Source organism: Oncorhynchus clarkii, chromosome 4 (genome assembly GCF_045791955.1).
Source record: "Oncorhynchus clarkii lewisi isolate Uvic-CL-2024 chromosome 4, UVic_Ocla_1.0, whole genome shotgun sequence".
Classification (NCBI taxonomy): Eukaryota; Metazoa; Chordata; class Actinopteri; order Salmoniformes; family Salmonidae; genus Oncorhynchus; species Oncorhynchus clarkii.
The window spans coordinates 35,797,285-35,815,680 of record NC_092150.1 but is presented as its reverse complement, the minus strand read 5'-3'; the positions used below and the strand labels follow the sequence as shown (position 1 = coordinate 35,815,680).

General features: G+C 43.2%; 1 pseudogene; it reads right to left on the bottom strand.

Annotated features, from left to right (window-relative positions):
* Nucleotides 1–536, bottom strand: part of LOC139407973 (GDP-mannose 4,6 dehydratase-like) — a 190,682-nt pseudogene extending 190,146 nt beyond the window's left edge.
* Between the last annotated feature and the right edge of the window lie 17,860 nt (nucleotides 537–18,396).

The window sequence follows — 18,396 nt, the reverse complement described above, 5'->3', positions numbered from 1 at the left end:
TAAATGAAATTATGGACTGTCATTTCTCTTTGCTTATTTGAGCTGTTCTTGACAAAATATGTACTTGGTCTTTTACCAAATAGGGCTATCTTCTGTATACCACCCCTACCTAGTCACAACACAACTGATTGTCTCAAACGCATCAAGAAGGAAAGAAATTCCACAAAATAACTTTTAACAAGGCACACCTGTTAATTTAAATGCATTGCAGGTCTTGGGTGTGACGCTACAAGCTTGGTACACCTATATTTTGGGAGTTTCTCCCATTCTTCTCTGAAGATCCTCTCAAGCTCTGTCCAGTTGGATGGGGAGCGTCGCTGCACAGCTATTTTCATGTCTCTCCAGAGGTGTTCGATCAGGTTCAAGTCTGGGCTCTGGCTGGTTCACTCAAGGACATGCAGAGACTTTTCCTGAAGCCACTCCTGCATTGTCTTGCCTGTGTTCTCAGGGTCATTGTCCTGTTGGAAGATGAACCCTTTCCCCAGTCTGAGGTCCTGAGAGCTCTGGAGGAGGCTGCTGAAAACATCCCACAGCATGATGCTGCCACCACCATTGTGTTATTTATTTAACTAGGCAAGTCAGTTAAGAACATATTCTTATTTACAAAGACGGCCTACCACGGCCAAACCCGGACGAAGCTGGGACAATTGTGCCCCGCCCTATGGGACTCCCAATCAATTCCCTACCTTGCTTCACTATACGGATGGTATTGGCCAGATATGAGCGGTGCCTGCATTCAGGCCAAAGAGTTAAATCTTGGTTTCATCAGACCAGAGAATCTTGTTTATCTCGGTCTGAGAGTCCTTTAGGTACCTTTTGGCAAACTTCAAGCAGGCAGTAATGTACCTTTTACTGAGAAGTGGCTTCCGTCTGGCCACTCTACCATAAAGGCCTGATTGATGGAGTGCTGCAGGCATGGTTTTCCTTCTGGAAGGTTCATCCATCTCCACTGAGGAACTCTGGAGCTCTAACAGACTGGTCATTGGGTTCTTGGTCACCTCCCTGACCAAGGCCCTTCTCCCCCAATTGCTCAGTTTAGCCGGGTGGACAGCTCTAGAAAGAGTCTTGGTGGTTCCAAACTTTATGCATTTAAGAATGTTGGAGGCCACTGTATTCTTGGGCACCTTCAATGCTGCAGACATTTTTTGGTACCCTTCCCCAGATCTGTGCCTCGACACAATCCAGTCTCTGAGCTCAATGGACAATTCCTTCAACCTCATGGCTTGGTTTTTGCTCTGATATGCACTGTCCACTGGGGGACCTTATATGCCTTTCCACATAATGTCCAATCAATTGAATTAATTCCAATCAAGTTGTAGAAACATCTCAAGGATTATCAATGGAAACAGGATGAATCTGAGCTCTATTTTGAGTTTCAGAGCAAAGGGTCTGAATACTTACATAAATAATTTGTAAACATTTGCAAAAAGATTTAAAATCCTGTTTTGCTTTGTGATTATAGGGTATTATGTGTAAATTGATAAGAAAAAAGTATTTAATTTAATCAATTTCAGAATAAGGCTGTAACGTAACAAAATGTGGAAAAAGTGAAGGGGTCTGAATACTTTCTGAATGCACATTCATGCTACACACACACACACACACACACACACACACACACACACACACACACACACACACACACACACACACACACACACACACACACACACCACAACTTCTGCTACCAGACTCGTATTATACTGCTCACTTTATACACTGCCCCCAATCCCTAATACACATTTACATATTGGACTATAAATTGTGCCGCCCGGTATTATACAAATTCTAATGTGTGTATTTTACAAAGGAGCTGATCGTGGACAACAGGAAAAGGCCGAACAGGCCCCCATTAACATTAACGGGGCAGTGGAGCGGGTCGAGAGTTTCAAGTTCCTTGGTGTCGACATCACCAACAAACTATCATGGCCCAAACACACCAACACAGTCTTGAAGAGGGCACGACAAAACCTTTTTCCCCTCAAGAGACTGAAAAGATTTTGCATGGGTCCCCAGATCCTCAAAAAGTTCTACAGCTGCACCATCAAGAGCATCCTGATTGGTTGCATCACCGCCTGGTATGGCAACTGCTCGGCATATGACCATGAGGCGCTACAGAGTGTAGTGCGTATGGCCCAGTACATCATTGGGGCCAAGCTTCTTGCAGTTCAGTACCTACATAATAGGCGGTGCCAGAGGAAAGCCCATTAAATTGTCAGAGACTTCAGTCACCCAAGTCATAGACTGTTTTCTTTGCTACCACGCGGCATGCGGTATCGGAGCGCCAAGTCTTGGACCAAAAGGCTCCTTAACAGCTTCTACCTCCAAGCCATAAGACTGCTGAACAATTAATCAAATGGCCACTGGACAATTACATGGACCCCCCTCCATTTGTTTTGTACACTGCTGCTACTCGCTGTTTATTATCTATGCATAGTCACTTTACCCCTACCTACATGTACAAATTACCTCAACTAACCTGTATCCCACACACTGACTCGGTACCGGTATCCTCTGTATGTAGCCTCATTATGGTTATATTATTGTGTTACTTTTTATTATTTTAAATGTTTTACTTTAGCTTATTTGGTAAATATTTTCTTAACTCTTCTTGAACTGCATTGTTGGTTAAGGGCTTGTCAGTAAGCATTTCACAGTAAGGTCTACACTTGTTGTATTCGACGCATGTGACAAATAAAGTTTGATTTGATTTTCATACTGATGTCACTCTCCTCCTGCTGTAAATGACTGGACCAAAGCGCAGTGTGGTACGTGTTCATGATATTTTATTAAATCAGAACACTTGAACAAAAATAACAAAGAGGAAAACGAACAGTTCTGTAAGGAAACGAAACTATACAGAAAACAACTACCCACAAAAACCCTGTGGGAAAAAGCTACCTAAGTATGGTTCCCAATCAGAGACAACAATAGACAGCTGTCCCTGATTGAGAACCATACCCGGCCAAAACAAATAAATACAAAAACATAGAAAACGGAACATTGAATGCCCACCCAAATCACACCCTGACCAAACCAAAATAGAGACCTAAAAAGCTCTCTAAGGTCAGGGAGTGACAACTGAGTCATTTACTGTATGTTCTTATCTTATCTTTTATTGTTTCTTATTGTTGTTGCATTGTCGAGAAGGAATCTGCAAGTAAGCATTCCATGTGTATCTCGTACATACGACTAATAAAACTTGAAGCATTCCATTCCCTATGAACAATTGAACTGTTGACACAAATCAGCTACTTTGACCATTTCCCCAACCAGTTAGACAAAAAGTTATTGAAGTTCAACTACTTAATTTACCACAACAATTATTTGAAAGAACTGTCATCACTAGATGCACCATCATATTTATCTACCCTAATAATCGCCTAAAACCTTTTAATTCCTCGCGATTTCCTCCCTTCCACCACAATAGCAAGTCTTCAAATTCAGAAAGCCCCCCCAAAAAGTTCCAAAACTATGATATATTTTCTCTCCTTTCAACATTGACTGCTTTTTATGATGGACCACAACAACCAGAAACAGGATGTTAAGAAAGATTGAATGGATGAATGGATTTACAGCAGAGAGAAGGACAGAGCATCTGACTAAAGTTACACTGCATATGGCTGTCAAGTCAAGGTGAGCCCAATATAATAACATTTGAGTTTCTATCTGACCTTGAACAGCATACCTGTGAGTTTCCTACATTATTCTATTGTTTGATCATTACATCATCATTCAAATTAAATCTTGAATGTAGAGTGAGCTTTGCCTCCTGGCATGGAAATAGTATAAATATAGCTGGCGTCCCCATTCAAGTCATGATGGCATAATAGGTGGACTGGCTGTCATTGCAAAGCAGGAAGTCAAATTTGTGCTAAAATATGTGCTGAGATTTGTTGATTCAACTCAACTGATATTACAAAAAAGATATTCCATTGCATGAGCCACATCAGTTAACATAATTTGAATGAACATTCTACGTGTAAATTATTGCACAGGATCCTACCTTTTATTCCCATCTTCTGACAGAAGAGCGCTTTGTCATGTCTTTCTTCTTTCAGTTTTCACACCGCACCAATTGTAGTTTAGACATTATAATTCGAACGAGAGTCGTGTAGCCTATTCAGTTCAGTCAGCATGTCGTTCTTTACTCCACAAAAATAATGTTTGAAATTAAAACAAAGTCATCTCTAATCCTACCTCTGTGTTCCTAGCTAGGTTGAAGATGGTGTTTCCTAGTCAGAAAAGCACAACAGGATCGCCAACCAGATGGGGGTTCACTACCGTGCAACGCAGCCTACGGACCATTAGAGAAGGTAAAATATAACTTACATGTAGACAAACAATGATATAGTAGTCTATCAAAGTAATCAGACTCAATATTTTTTTGACTATGTTTTTGACTATTTGTAACTGCTTTGCTTTTAATAGTCAAGTTAAACGTTTGGAGCTTCTTCCACTACCACTAAAAATACTTTTAATGAGCTAAAGCAAGCACCACAAATGTACTTCATGTAAATTTAGCATTTAGTTTGTGTATTTGTATTGTACATTGAATAACCGAAAGGTTGCTGGATCGAATCCGCGAGCCGACAAGGTGAAAATCTGTCGTTCTGCCCCTGAGCAAAGCAATTAACCCACTGTTCCCCAGGCGCCGAAGAGGTGGATGTCGATAAAGGCAGCCCCCCCCCCCCCCCCCGCACCTCTGATTCAGAGGGGTTGGGTTAAATGCGGAAGACACATTTCAGTTGAAGGCATTCAGTTGTACAACTTGTCTAGGTATCCCCCTTTCCCTTTCTAATGCACTGTTGTAACATGAGCATTTCACTGCACGTACTATAACACCTGTAAATCTGTGTACCTGACCAATAAACTTGTATTTGATTTGAGGTGTGCTGGGAGACTGATACCTGAGAGCTGATACATACTAGTATGAAGCCAATCGGACAGACATCAAACAAGACCGACAGACCGAGAATTGTCAGTCAGACAGGAGTTTTAAAAGGATTCAGTGCTAGTCAGTGATCCTGTAGGGTCCTAAGCTACTCTGTGTGAGCTACTCAGTAAGACTGCTGTGTATCTTATTACAGGGCCAATATGGAGTCCATTAACTGTGTGTGTGGCGTGCTAATCCCCACACCGTATCAGTAAACGAGCTGTGTTTGTTATGGCTAACTGGCTAAGCTAACCATTCTAGAGCTAGCAGCCTAGCCGCGGTGTAAACCACCCAGGCCGGGAGATACGGAGTGATTCATTGTTTGCTTTGGTTCATGCTGGATTAGTTCAAAGGTTATTTTTCCTTCTCAACTTTCCTGAGTTCTGATTGCAGAACCTTTCTACAACAGAACAATAGGAATCCCCTGTTTATTTGTGGAACAGGCAGGTGTTTAGGAGACGAGGTAAGAGAATCCTGAAGATAAATGCCACCTGGGATTAACTCATCATCCTAGCTTTGAGCTGACCTGGAAACATAGCTCTTTGTTCACTGAACGACAGCAAGGAACGGAGAAGGGTGAGAGGTAGAGAGAGAAAGAGAGAGATGCTCTTTGTTCACTGTGGCAACCTCATCAGAAATACAATAAAGAAAGAAGGATAGAAGTGAACATTGGAGACGGCAGTTAGAGAGAGAGTGTGTGTGGGTCACCCTTCCAAGTTTTTTATTTCCTGGTAGTCACAACATCAGACCACACTACACCAGAACAGTTACTGGTGTGACTGCTGCCCAGTCAGACAGACAGAGGCCAATAGCAATGGGACTCAATGTTTTGGATCATTCTGGAAAAACTCCCTCAAATAGATAGGGCCAACCGTCGTCACACACACGCACACACACACACGCATGCTAGAGCTGTGGCGGTCATGGAATTTTGGATGACGGTCCTGACCGCATGAGCTGCCATAGAAATTGTATGAATAGAACTTGCATCCCCATTCAAGTCAATGATGGTGAAGCGGGTGGACCAGAGGTCATTGCGAGTGTACCCCGTAGGAGCAAAGCAGGAAGTAAAATGTGTGCTAAAATATGGGCTGTGATTGTTTGATTGAACTCAACTGATATTACAAAAATACATTCCATTGCATGAGCCACATCAGTTAAACATCATTTGAATTGAACATTTTACATTACCATGGAAATGATTGCATCACAATACCAGGCAGTCATTGCACGTGTACCCATGAGTTTACCAGACAAATTGCCAGGGTTAAGGCTGGTTTACAGTTGGTCTATTGACATGTCTGTAGACAGTTGTCGCGGTGACATCATGAACATTCTATTGTCATTCGACATCAAACTTGTAGTTGTCATTATGAAAAAGTAAAAACACAAAGCGACAGACTCTGCATGACATTAGCAGCCTGGGGCTGGATTCACAAAACATTACTTGCAAAAAAACATACGTTTCTTAAGGGGAAAAAAAATAAGTTCGTAAGTGTAATTCCTCAAAATGTTCTTAGGGAATTCATTGTTTTCTTAGGAACTTCGTAAATATCTTTCCTAAGAACTTCGTAAATATCTTATTATGTGGCATTGACATTAGTGACGTGCTTGAAACCAATAAATAAGCCTATTTGACAGGGATGATAGGATTTGGCCCACTATAATAAAATGTTGAGATTTCCATTTAATTACATTTATTTATCTCCTTTATGTCTCAAGATTATTTATTTTTTTGGCCCACAAACACTTCATGTAGAAAAATAAACTAGATTTTTTTCACACAATATAGCCATCAGACTTGCTATATAAAAACAAAAATGGATAACCAAGGAAAGCACAACTTCAGAAAACAAGAGCTTGAAGTGATGATGGAGGAAATAGCAGACTGGAAAGGGTTGCTGTTGGGGACACTCAAAGATTGCGGGGTCACTGTCGACCGTGACCAAAAAGAGAGGATGGGCAAGAGTGGCCGAGTCTGTCTCTGCCGTTGAGGTATGGCAAGAGACAGTGATGCTGCTGTAAAAAATGTGTGGTCTGACATTAAGTCGGCTGCTAAGAAGAAGGGAGCTGAGAGACCATTCATGTGGACTAGCTGGAGGAGAAGGTGTTGTCCCTGATAGTAGAGATGTTGGTAGAGGGACTGCGCGACCGGTAAGTTAGGTAGCAACGTTAGCTAGCTAACGCGTAGCAACATTATAGCCAACATAGCTAACAACGTTAACATTATCTAAGTTAGCTCGTCAATTTGCAAAGAAGAACTTGGCTAACGCAAGCTATTTAACACAATGTATTGTTAACTACTAGCTAGCAGGATAATGCATGTTTAATTCGTTTTCTTGCTATATTTAAATGTCCGGAAGCCACATGTGTCTTTGGCCGTGGCGCAAGAAAACATTAATGGGTACAAAAGTATCCATTTGTCGCAAGACAAGAGTTTAGCTATCCTAAAGTTAAGTACATTTCCAAGAAGAAATCCTAAACATTATTTTCAAGCATCCCATTTATTTTATCTTAGGAAGAAACTAAGAAAAAATGAATACTAGCTAGCAGGCTAGGCAGTTCAAATAATGACCAGAGTATAGCTGACAACGTCTTAAATTTAGTTACTTTTTATTCATTATTACAGGAAAAGAACCCCACATCAACTTCATTATTTACAAGGTAATGATGGCGAGTTGACAGAAAATAGCTTATGGTTGTGAGTGCGCCGAAATAAAAGTAGGTAATTCTGTCTGAGAATTTTAGAACGTCACAGATGGATTTGGACTTGTTGCTATAGCAGCCCAGTAACCACGACAACGAATGTTGCGACAGTCACAGACACATTCACTTTTTTCATGTCTGTGCAGCATTCCACCAGAGTAAAAATTAAATGTAGTCTTGATCTGCTACACCTGTCACAGTCTAAGTATAAACCGGCGTTTAGATGTTCCAAGGCTGTACTATTCATAAAATGTCTATGTCTGCTGCTGCTGCATTGTGGTTATTCAGGTTTTTTGAAATAAAATGTATTCCGGTTATGACGCACTCACTCCGCCAGGTCACGGTGGCACGCTGGGACAATGGCATCACAGTGTTTCCTGAATGTTGGGGTGGAGTTGGAGGATGCGGTGATGTCATCGCTACAGAACCTTCTTACATCATCTTCACCCAGCTCCGTTAGTGACTAATGACCGTGTGGTGCTGGAGCAGAGAGGGGCAGCAGGCAGGTAATGAATAGCCCTTTAATATCAAACAAATACATGCACACGCATGGACATACCCACGGCATGCGACACACACACACACACACACACACACACACACTGACAGAAACACACACACACACACACACACACACACACACACACACTGACAGAAACACACACATATAGTTCCAGTACTTTGCACCACTCAATTATAAATATTTTTTGAATAGAGTTGAATTCCCTGTGGTTTTATGAGTTTATAAAGGACATGAAATGTGCTGTGAGGGATGGGAGAGTCCATTATAGCCACACACACATACCCACATGCACACCAGCACACCATGGGTGCACGCACGCACACACACACACACCTACCCCTCCTGAGGGGTGACAGAGGAGAAGTCCAAAACCCCCTCAGTGCGACGGTCGGGGTCCTGAATGGGCCGGCCAACCAAAACGCCACCCTGGGTTGAGAAACACAGCATCAAGACGTAAAAGTGTGTGTGTGTGTGTGTGTGTGTTGGGAGGGACGTTTCACCACATCAGACAGAGGAATCTGTTGAGAGCTGATGGTTTACGAACAACAGCAGACATACCTCAGAGAGGAGGAGATGCCAAGATACAACATCCTGCTAGAACGATGCAGAAAGAGTTAGGGAGGGGGGAGAGAGATAGAGAGAGAGGGGGGGGGGAGAAGTAGAGAGAGGGGGGTAGCTCCGTTTGTAGAGCTTACAACGCCAGGGTTATGGGTTTGTTTCCCACGGGGGACCAGTATGAAAAATGGATGCACTCACTACTGTAAGTCGCTCTGGATAAGAGCATCTGCTAAATGACTATAATGTAAAATGTAAATGTAAAGAGAAAGAAAGAGAGAAGGTCAAAAGAAAGGCTGAAGAGGAGGGGGGGCAGTGTGCGTATTGTCCAAATAAGTGTTCTGGGGGAAGACCAGCTTCTTAGATTTCATAGGGTCAGAGGTTCAATCTGTCTGTCAGTTTGAGTGTCTGTCTGAATCCATCCCTCCTTGCATATCTCTCTGTCTGTCTGTCTCTCCACTCGTCTTTCTCACTCCCTGCCAGCCCACACTCAGTCCCTTATTCAAACTTTCTTCATCGCTAACTCTCCCATGCCTCTTTCATTCTAATCCTCTATCCCTCCATCTCTTCATCTGTCTCTCAGACAATTCTCCCTCAGTCAGTCAAATTACACTTCTCACCAGTCAGTCTCAATGTCTGACTCTATATGCTTGGAGTAACTCCAATTTAGCTCGTATAACCGTTCCCACACCCTGCCCCTAATTCACCCGTCTCTCTAGTAAACCATTAGGATTTACTGGCCGACCCCTGACCTTTGACTGCGGTCGTGGCCTGGGCTTTCATTAGGAATAAATCATAAACACCTGAACAGGCGACCCGGGCACAGAGGAGGGTGTGTCTATGTGTATGTATGTCCGGTCATATGGTACTCATTTCAGGTCACAGTGGTGTGTAAATCAGGTTAAACCAGTGCTCACGACCTCTCTAACCTCTGGGCTCTCAACGCATATAAAAAATCCACGGTATTTACCACAAATCCGTGGTTGTGTGTGTGTGTGTGTGTGTGTGTGTGTGTGTGTGTGTGTGTGTGTGTGTGTGTGTGTGTGTGTGTGTGTGTGTGTGTGTGTGTGTGTGTGTGTGTGTGTGTGTGTGTGTGTGTGTGAATATGTCATTCATTCACAAAAAAAAATCTGGAAAAAAGGCCGAAAATAGTCAAAATGGGCATCACCCATAGCAGGCATGGCCCCAGCAGTTAGCATACATGACTTGTGAGCGCATCATGGAACATTGTAAGAAGTTTGCTACAGTACGGGAAGTGAGCTATAATTATAGGCAGTGGTTGATGAGGATCCCGTTGACAGCAAACAGGTTATAGGCCTCCCTGAAGTTCACCACGATCCAGGCATGCAGTTTAGCAGCACCAGAGAGAGAGAGAGAGAGAGAGAGAGAGAGAGAGAGAGAGAGAGACATATGAATGTGCCACAGTCAAGTCATAACATTTGAGTCCTGAGTCCAGTGGTACTACAGATCATGTTTCACAGGACTTCAGTCTAATGATGAGTGACTAGAAGCAATCACAAGACTGATAACGTCCCCTCCTCCTTTCTCTCATAGTTTCCATCGTTCTTTCTTTGATCTCCCTCACCATTTTCATCGTCTTCCTATCAACCCCTCCATCCTTGTCCTCCGCTCTCTCCTCCCCTTCTTTCCTCACCCTATCCCCTCTCCTCACCCCCTCCTCTCACTCTCTCCCATCTCCTACTCTCTTCTCTCCTCTCCCTACACCTCTCTGCCTTCCCCTCTCTTCACCCTCTACCCAGACCTCACCCCTCCTCTCTCTCCTCACCCTCCCTCTCCAATGATGAGAGAGGTGCCACAGACTCAGGGAGGGAATGGAGGGTAGGAGAGGGGAGGGGAGGAGCTCTGACCGTTGATTAAACCACAGGGTTGGCACACTGACATGGACAGGAGGTGAAGGGAGGTCACCATAGTTACGCCATGCTCCCCCCACCTCTAATTAATAGTGGAGCGGTCCTGGTTATTATGGTATGCTGCATCCCCTCCCTCCCATACAAGCAGATCAGGTGTCGACAGACAGGCAGGGAAAGTGTCAGGAGGAGAACGTTTAGACAACACAGAACATGAAACCTGATATCACTTTGAGACGTGTGTGTGTTTGTGTGTGTGTTTGTGTGTGTGTTTGCGCTGGGCATAAAGGTGTCTTTGTTAAAGTATGACCCACTTCAGTCTTCAGTAAGAGGTTTAGCCTGGGGGAGTGTGTAGGCAACACTGAAGCCTTCTCTGTTCACACATGCATGAAAACACGCACATACACACACACCTTTTTGAAGAGCAGTGCTAGGGAATAGAAGCATCCATAAGAAATTAAGCTTGAATGTCCTCTGAGCAGAGACGTGCGTGCGCACGTGTTGTTACCAAAAGGTGAGCGTGGGTAGAAAGGGGTGGACCTTCCCGTAGAGTTCAATAGTAGAGGCCTGGTAGAACTTCACACTCTTGGTCAGACCACACATCTTTGTAGCTTACAGCAGACGCCGAGCACCAACACCATCCACGTTCGAGTGTTAGTGGAGATCTGACAGAAAGAATGAGAGAAAACGTTCACATCAATACAAATGGAAATCATACTAGTGTTAAAGTGTTGTTCTGATGCGCTTCAAAGGACCAAGAAGTTCAACTTTTAGGCGGCATGTAGTCTGGAGAGTGTGTGTCTCTTTCCATGTGTGTGTGACCAGGCCCTTTGAGGACAAGACCACATGTAACCTTGTAAAGCCAAGCTGGTCGTGGTCGACACTCCTGGACTGTGCGGTAGGAGCGCTGTCTGCACAGCGGAAATGTGTTGGTGGTTGACTGTGAACACACACACACACACACACGCACATACACAGCCATGTACTGTACATACACACACACTCTGCACAGCGGAAACGTGTCAACAGTTTACTGCTTCCCCCGTATTGCTACAGGGCTCTAGGATAAAGACCCACTATTTAACATGATAGAGAACAGAGGGGCTCTTTTCGGCTCACTCACACACACACATAGGTTGGTTTCGATCACCTTCGATAAAACTCCTCCGTTCGAGCTCAGCCTAATCAACCTTGACACTCCACTCTTTTTGTTGAAGTTTTCATTAACAGTGCCCACTACACTCACACTCACACACACGTACTACTGGCATTGGGTGGTATTCTTCTACACACACATCTGCACACACTGCCTAGTCAAGAAGTGCTTTCTCCCACTGAGCTGTCAGGAGTTGTTGAGTGAAACAAGTCCCTAAACTACCAGGCTACTACACCAAGCAGAGCAGAGAGGGGAGGCCTGGACAGCATCCCAAATGGCATCCTTTTCCCTATATAGTGCACTCTAGGCCCTAGAAAGCCCTATGGGCCCTGGTCAAAAGTAGTGCACTATAAGGAAATAAGGTGCCATTTGGAACACAATCCTTGGCTGTGTTTCTCTGGCTCCAAGTGGAACTATAGGCCTAACAGACTCACAATGCCCTCTTTCATGTGAGGCCACTACTTTAAAAAACGAGTGCCAGCTCTTATAGACAATTCTACCCCTCACCTTTTTCTCTCCCCTTCTTTTTTTCTTGTCCTCTTCCTCTCCCGTCTCACTTTTTTACCCTCACTCCTGTCCTTCATCTTCCTGCCTCCTCCTCTTCGCCCTGTCACGTTTACTCCCTTTGGTTCTTTCCCCAGGCGTTATTGTTTCTGTTTATGTGTTTCATGTCTGTACTGCTACTCGTGTTTGCTTCATTGTTCGATGTTTCGTTTATTATTAAACTCACCACCTGCACTTGCTCTCCGACTCCCAGCATATACGTTACAGAATACTCACTCTGTTTCTGTTTCAAGTCTGTACGCTTGTCGTGTTTCTTGTTTTGCTAGTTTATTCATTAAGTTCCCTCCCCGTACTTGCTTCCCGATTGAGTGTACACGTTACACCCCCTCCTCCTCCCTCTTCTGTGTAGCTTTTGTCACTCCTCCCCCTGTCTTGCCTCTCACAGACCTTAATGTGCTTCCTCCCTTACTTACCTCCCTGTGTGTGTGAGCCTGTCCATTCCTCTTGTTTTTATTTCGCAGAAGAGGTATGCAGAAGGAACACACACACACAGGCCATGGTATCAAAAAAAGCTGAGAAGGGCAGGGTCCAGGACTTTTTGACATCTTAAAATCAAACAAATTGTCTTAATGCCTCCACTCGCTGTCATTATGTAAGGTACGGCCGTGATGCTGACGGCTTAAAGGCCAGACATTTCTGTATGTGCGTGGGTAGCTGCATGGCCGCGTGCGTGTCTCTGGCCAGGCCTCTCACTCTTTCCAGCCCCCTGATATTGTTCTAGGTCCGGGCACCCAGCCAAGCTCTCTCATCATTGGGGGTCCACCGGCCGCCAAGCAAATATTGAGACACAAAAAAAAAAGAGGTAACTGTTTAAAAGGTTTCTAAATGTACAGAATACGTGCAGACCCTGGGTTTGGGATACACACACAGACACAAGTTAACACGTGTACGTGTACTGCATATTGGAATCAAAGCTCTTGAGCAAGGACTAACTGTGTGACTTGACACATTAATATGAATTATCTTCGTACTGTTATGCTTTCCCTCCACATACCTCCACAGTGTACGTTTTACCCTGCTACATATAACACAACCAGCAACCCAATGTTGGCCCCGAGGCCAAATACTCTCTATATGAACCATTTAGGACAAGAATAACACCTTAGAGGCTGCTTCCCTATATGCATAGACTTGAAATCACTGGCCACTTTAATAATGGAACACTAGTCACTTTAATAATGTTTACATATTTTTGCTTTATTCATCTCATATGTACAGTTGAAGTCAGAAGTTTACATACACTTAGGTTGGAGTCATTAAAACTTGTTTTTCAACCACTCCACAAATATCTTGTTAACAAACTATAGTTTTGGCAAGTCGGTTAGGACATCTACTTTGCGCATGACACAAGGAATTTTTCCAACAATTGTTTACAGACAGATTAATTCACTTATAATTCATAAGTATCATATGTATCACAATTACAGTGGTAAGAAGTTTACATACACTAAGATGACTGTGCCTTTAAACAGCTTGGAAAATTCCAGAAAATGATGTCATGGCTTTAGAAGCTTCTGATAGGCTAATTTAAATAATTTGACTCAATTGGAGGTGTACCCGTGGATGTATTTCAAGGCCTACCTTCAAACACAGTGCCTCTTTGCTTGACATCATGGGTAAATCAAAAGAAATCAGCAATTTCCAAATGCTTGAAGGTACCACGTTCATCTATACAGACAATAGTACGCAAGTATAAACACCATGGGACCACGCAGCCGTCATACCGTTCAGGAAGGAGACGCGTTCTGTCTCCTACAGATGAGCGTACTTTGGTGCGAAAAGTGCAAATCAATCCCAGAACAATAGCAAAGAACCTTGTGAAGATGCTGGAGGAAACAGGTACACAAGTGTCTATATCCATAGTAAAACGAGTCCCTATATCGACATAACCTGAAAGCCCGCTCAGCAAGGAAGAAACCACTGCTCCAAAACCGCCATAAAAAAGCCAGACTACAGTCTGCAACTGCACATGGAGAAATGTCCTCTGGTCTGATGAAACAAAAATAGAACTGTTTGTCCATAATGACCATTGTTATGTTTGGAGGGAAAAGGGGGAGGCTTACAAGCCGAAGAACACCGTCCCACCCATGAAGCACGGGGGTGGCAGCATCATGTTGTGGGGGTGCTTTGCTGCATGAGGGACTGGTGCACTTCACAAAATAGATGGCATCATGAGGACAGAAAATGACGTGGATATATTGAAGCAACATCTCAAGACATCAGTCAGGAAGTTAAAGCTTGGTCGCAAATGGGACTTCCAAATGGACAATGACTCCAAAGTTGTGGCAAAATGGCTTAAGGACAACAAAGTCAAGGTATTGGAGTGGCCATCACAAAGCCCTGACCTCAATCCTATAGAACATTTGTGGGCAGAACTGAAAAAGTGTGTGCGAGCAAGGAGGCCTACAAAACTGACTCAGTCACACCAGCTCTGTCAGGCGGAATGTGCCAAAATTCACCCAACTTATTGTGGGCAGCTTATGGAAGGCTACCTGAAACGTTTGACCCAAGTAAAACAATTTAAAGGCAATCCAACCAAATACTAATTGAGTGTATGTAAACGTCTTACTTACTGGGAATGTGATGAAAGAAATAAAGGTTGAAGTAAATAATTCTCTCTACTATTATTCTGACATTTCACATTCTTAAAATAAAGTGGTGATCCTAACTGACCTAAGACAGGGAATTTTTATTATGATTAAATGTCAGGAATTGTGAAAAACTGAGTTTAAATGTAAGTGGCTAAGGTGTATGTAAACTTCCGACTTCAACTGTATATACTGTATACTCTTCTACTGTGCCACTTAGTCTATGCTACTCCGACATTGCTCATCCCAATATTTATATATTCCTTAATTCTATTATTTCAAATTTTGTGTGTGTTGGGTGTATTGTTAGATAATACAGCACTGTTGGAGCTAGAAACAAGCGCTTCGCTACACCCGCAGTAACATCTGCTGAACGTGTGTATGTGACAAATAACATTTGATTTGATTTGATTTAGAGCTGTAAAATGCGCGCACACACACATGCACACTACTCTTTGATGAGCAGTCGTCCTGTGAAGTCTATAACAGTTAGATATAGTGGTATTGTTGGACTTCCTCTTTCCCCACAGGGACAAATGGGTCAGGCATGAGGTCACACACAGTAGCGCTGATGTAAGCAGTCCTCAGTCTTATGAACAGCAAACTGCCAGATATTGGAGAGCATATATTGAAATTACAAAGGAACTGACCCAAACCATGTCGGAGAGCAGCATCACAACCACATCATCAACATTCAACTACACTGATTCCTCCCCTGATTTTCTATATTAGTGTTTTAGAAATATTTGTAAGAGCATTAAAGAGTAAAGCGAACATATTAACCAATATTTTCAAATTCCCAACCGTGAGTCAAATCCAGAAACTGATGCACATTTTTCCTCCACTACAAACAGGCTAATAGAGTGATCACTAAGAGAGAGAAACCTCAACTGCTTATACCTTTGTCATCACATTTGTGTAACTAGGCCATTCAGGGCAAATACAAACAGGCTGAGATCCCCTCAGGAGCAGGGGTTAGGCCTCACGTACGTACATGCACACGTGCTCAGACAGATCAATTACTCCACTTTCGTGAAGTTGACTCAGCAACGTCCCTCATCTCTGTAAGCATGGTGCCTGGGTTATAGTATGGGCTATGGGACTACATGAGGGGAAATAGCATCACTGAAATATCACTATCCCTCTGATTCACACTGCTGTAGACGATATGACGGCTAGCTAAGTACACCTTTTGTTATGATAGTTAGTAGATCTATGAGTCATTCAGGAAGGATCGGGAGTGGGCATTGAGTTTATACTCAGAATGAACACAAGATTCGTCCCTGTCATACTCTGAAATAACTTGTGAGTTTTAGAATACACTGAATCGTCAATGTAAAGTACATCTCCTCCTATAGCCTGCTGTTAGAACACTAAACATGGGAGTGGACATTTGTAGGTTGTAGGCTACTTTGGAAGAAGATGCGAGTTTAAGGACATTGAGGTGAAATTTCACAAGAGATGTACAGTATGCAATACTACACAGCAGCACATCTCTTTACATCTATGTGTACAGTATATGCTGTATCTATTACCATGTACTGTAATGTATATGTTATGAAGGGTGGTTACTTCACCAACCTCTGCAGCTCTAGTCCTGTCTTGTTTCAATTGTATCACTTATGTTTAGGTTGTACACACAACCTACACACACCTGCCAAAAAACAGAGCATTATATTTCCTTGTGATGTGCCAACTCGACATTCCCTAAGAACCAGACACAATAACACTCAAACAGTGGAAGGGAGAGCGGGAGAGAGAAAGAGAGAGAGGCGATTTAACAAAGTTCAGAGCCTTGTTGGAACTCGAGTCACGTCGTTAATCGTTCCCCTTTGATTTCAGTGGAAACCAAGTTTCTTAAAATGGATCAGAATAACAGCCTGACAGCCTACGCAGAAACATTCCTATCTCTACTGATGCCTGCCTCTCTTTGCCCGGAGAGGAAACAAGAGGTATCTCACTGACAGAAACTGCCATCACACAATGAACACACACCAGGGGAAGCATTACCACAATAACTTCTATAACCACGCTGTAACGATCGTCATAGGTGAAAGAAGGAGAGGACCAAGGTGCAACGTGGTACGTGTTCATGATCTTTTAATTCCACTGAACACTAGAATGAAAATAACAAAAACGGAACGAACGAAACAGTCCTGTCTGGAACAGAGACAGAGACAGAAAACAACTACCCACAACTCAAGGGCGAAACCAGGCTGCCTAAGTATGGTTCTCAATCAGAGACAATGATTGACAGCTGCCACTGATTGGGAACCATACCAGGCCAAACGCATAGAAATACAAACATAGAACAAAACAGAATTCCCACCCCAACTCACGCTCTGACCAACCTAAAATAGAGAATTTAAAAAAGGAACTAAGGTCAGGACGTGACACACATTGTCAAAAGACACAGCATTTCAATGTAACAGGTACCCCATGGCAAGTGAATAAGTCTTCTGGTGTGTGTGCTTTTTTTTTCTCCTTGTGGGATAGGCAGTAAGGATTTGGGGAGGATTTTGAAAGGATTTTGAACGGGAATCAATTGTTTGGTCCCCACTAAGAATAGACTGACTCATACACACACGTACGTTTGCTTTACTATCCTCGTGGGGACCAGACAATTGATTCCTGTTCAAAATCATTTTTTTCATAAACCTTAACCCTACCTAAGCCAAACCCCTAACCCTTCCGGGCCCAGATTCACAAAATCTTCTTAAGGAGAAATGTCTTCTTAGCTGCCATTCTTTCCTTCACTATAGGCTTAAGAAGAAAGCCAAGCAAAGTTGCTATTCCTCAAAAAAGGTTATTGGAAATTGTCTTGCCCTATTTCTTATGTTTCTCCTTTAGCAAAAAGTTAAAAAAGAAATTAGATGATTGAAAATGTTCTTAATTGAAAGACAGCTAAACTAGGGTGACCAGATGTCCCGGTTTTCCGGGGACAGTCCCCGTTTTTGGTGACCTGTCCCCGGCTGGACCTGTCCCCGGAAATGTCCCCAGTTTTTAACTGTGCATTAAAAACAGACCGCAAAGTGAAATATTTTACTTGGCAAGAAAGACCGGGCAGCAGAGCCTACCAGTTGACGTCTCAATCGCGTTGTGCTTGTTTAGGCCAACAGAGGGGGCTGCTCGCTATTTTTCCATTTTCCTTCCCTAAGGTGTCAACAGCCTTTAGACATAGTTTCAGGCTTTTATTTTGAAGAATGAGTGTGAACGACCACGTTACGTAAGTGGATAGGTGGGGGCTCTGAGTGAATTGTGCGCAAAAGAGAAAGGCGGCCATTGTTACTCCCGGTCCTAGTGAAAAGCCAACTGTCCCGGTTGATATATTATCGAATAGATATTTGATAAACACCCTGAGGATTGATTATAATAAACGTCTAACATGTTTCTGTGGACATTATGGATATAATTTGGAATTTTTGTCTGCGTTGTCGTGACCGCTCTTTCCGGTGGATTCCTGGGCATAACGCACCAAACTAACAGAGGTATTTGGATAT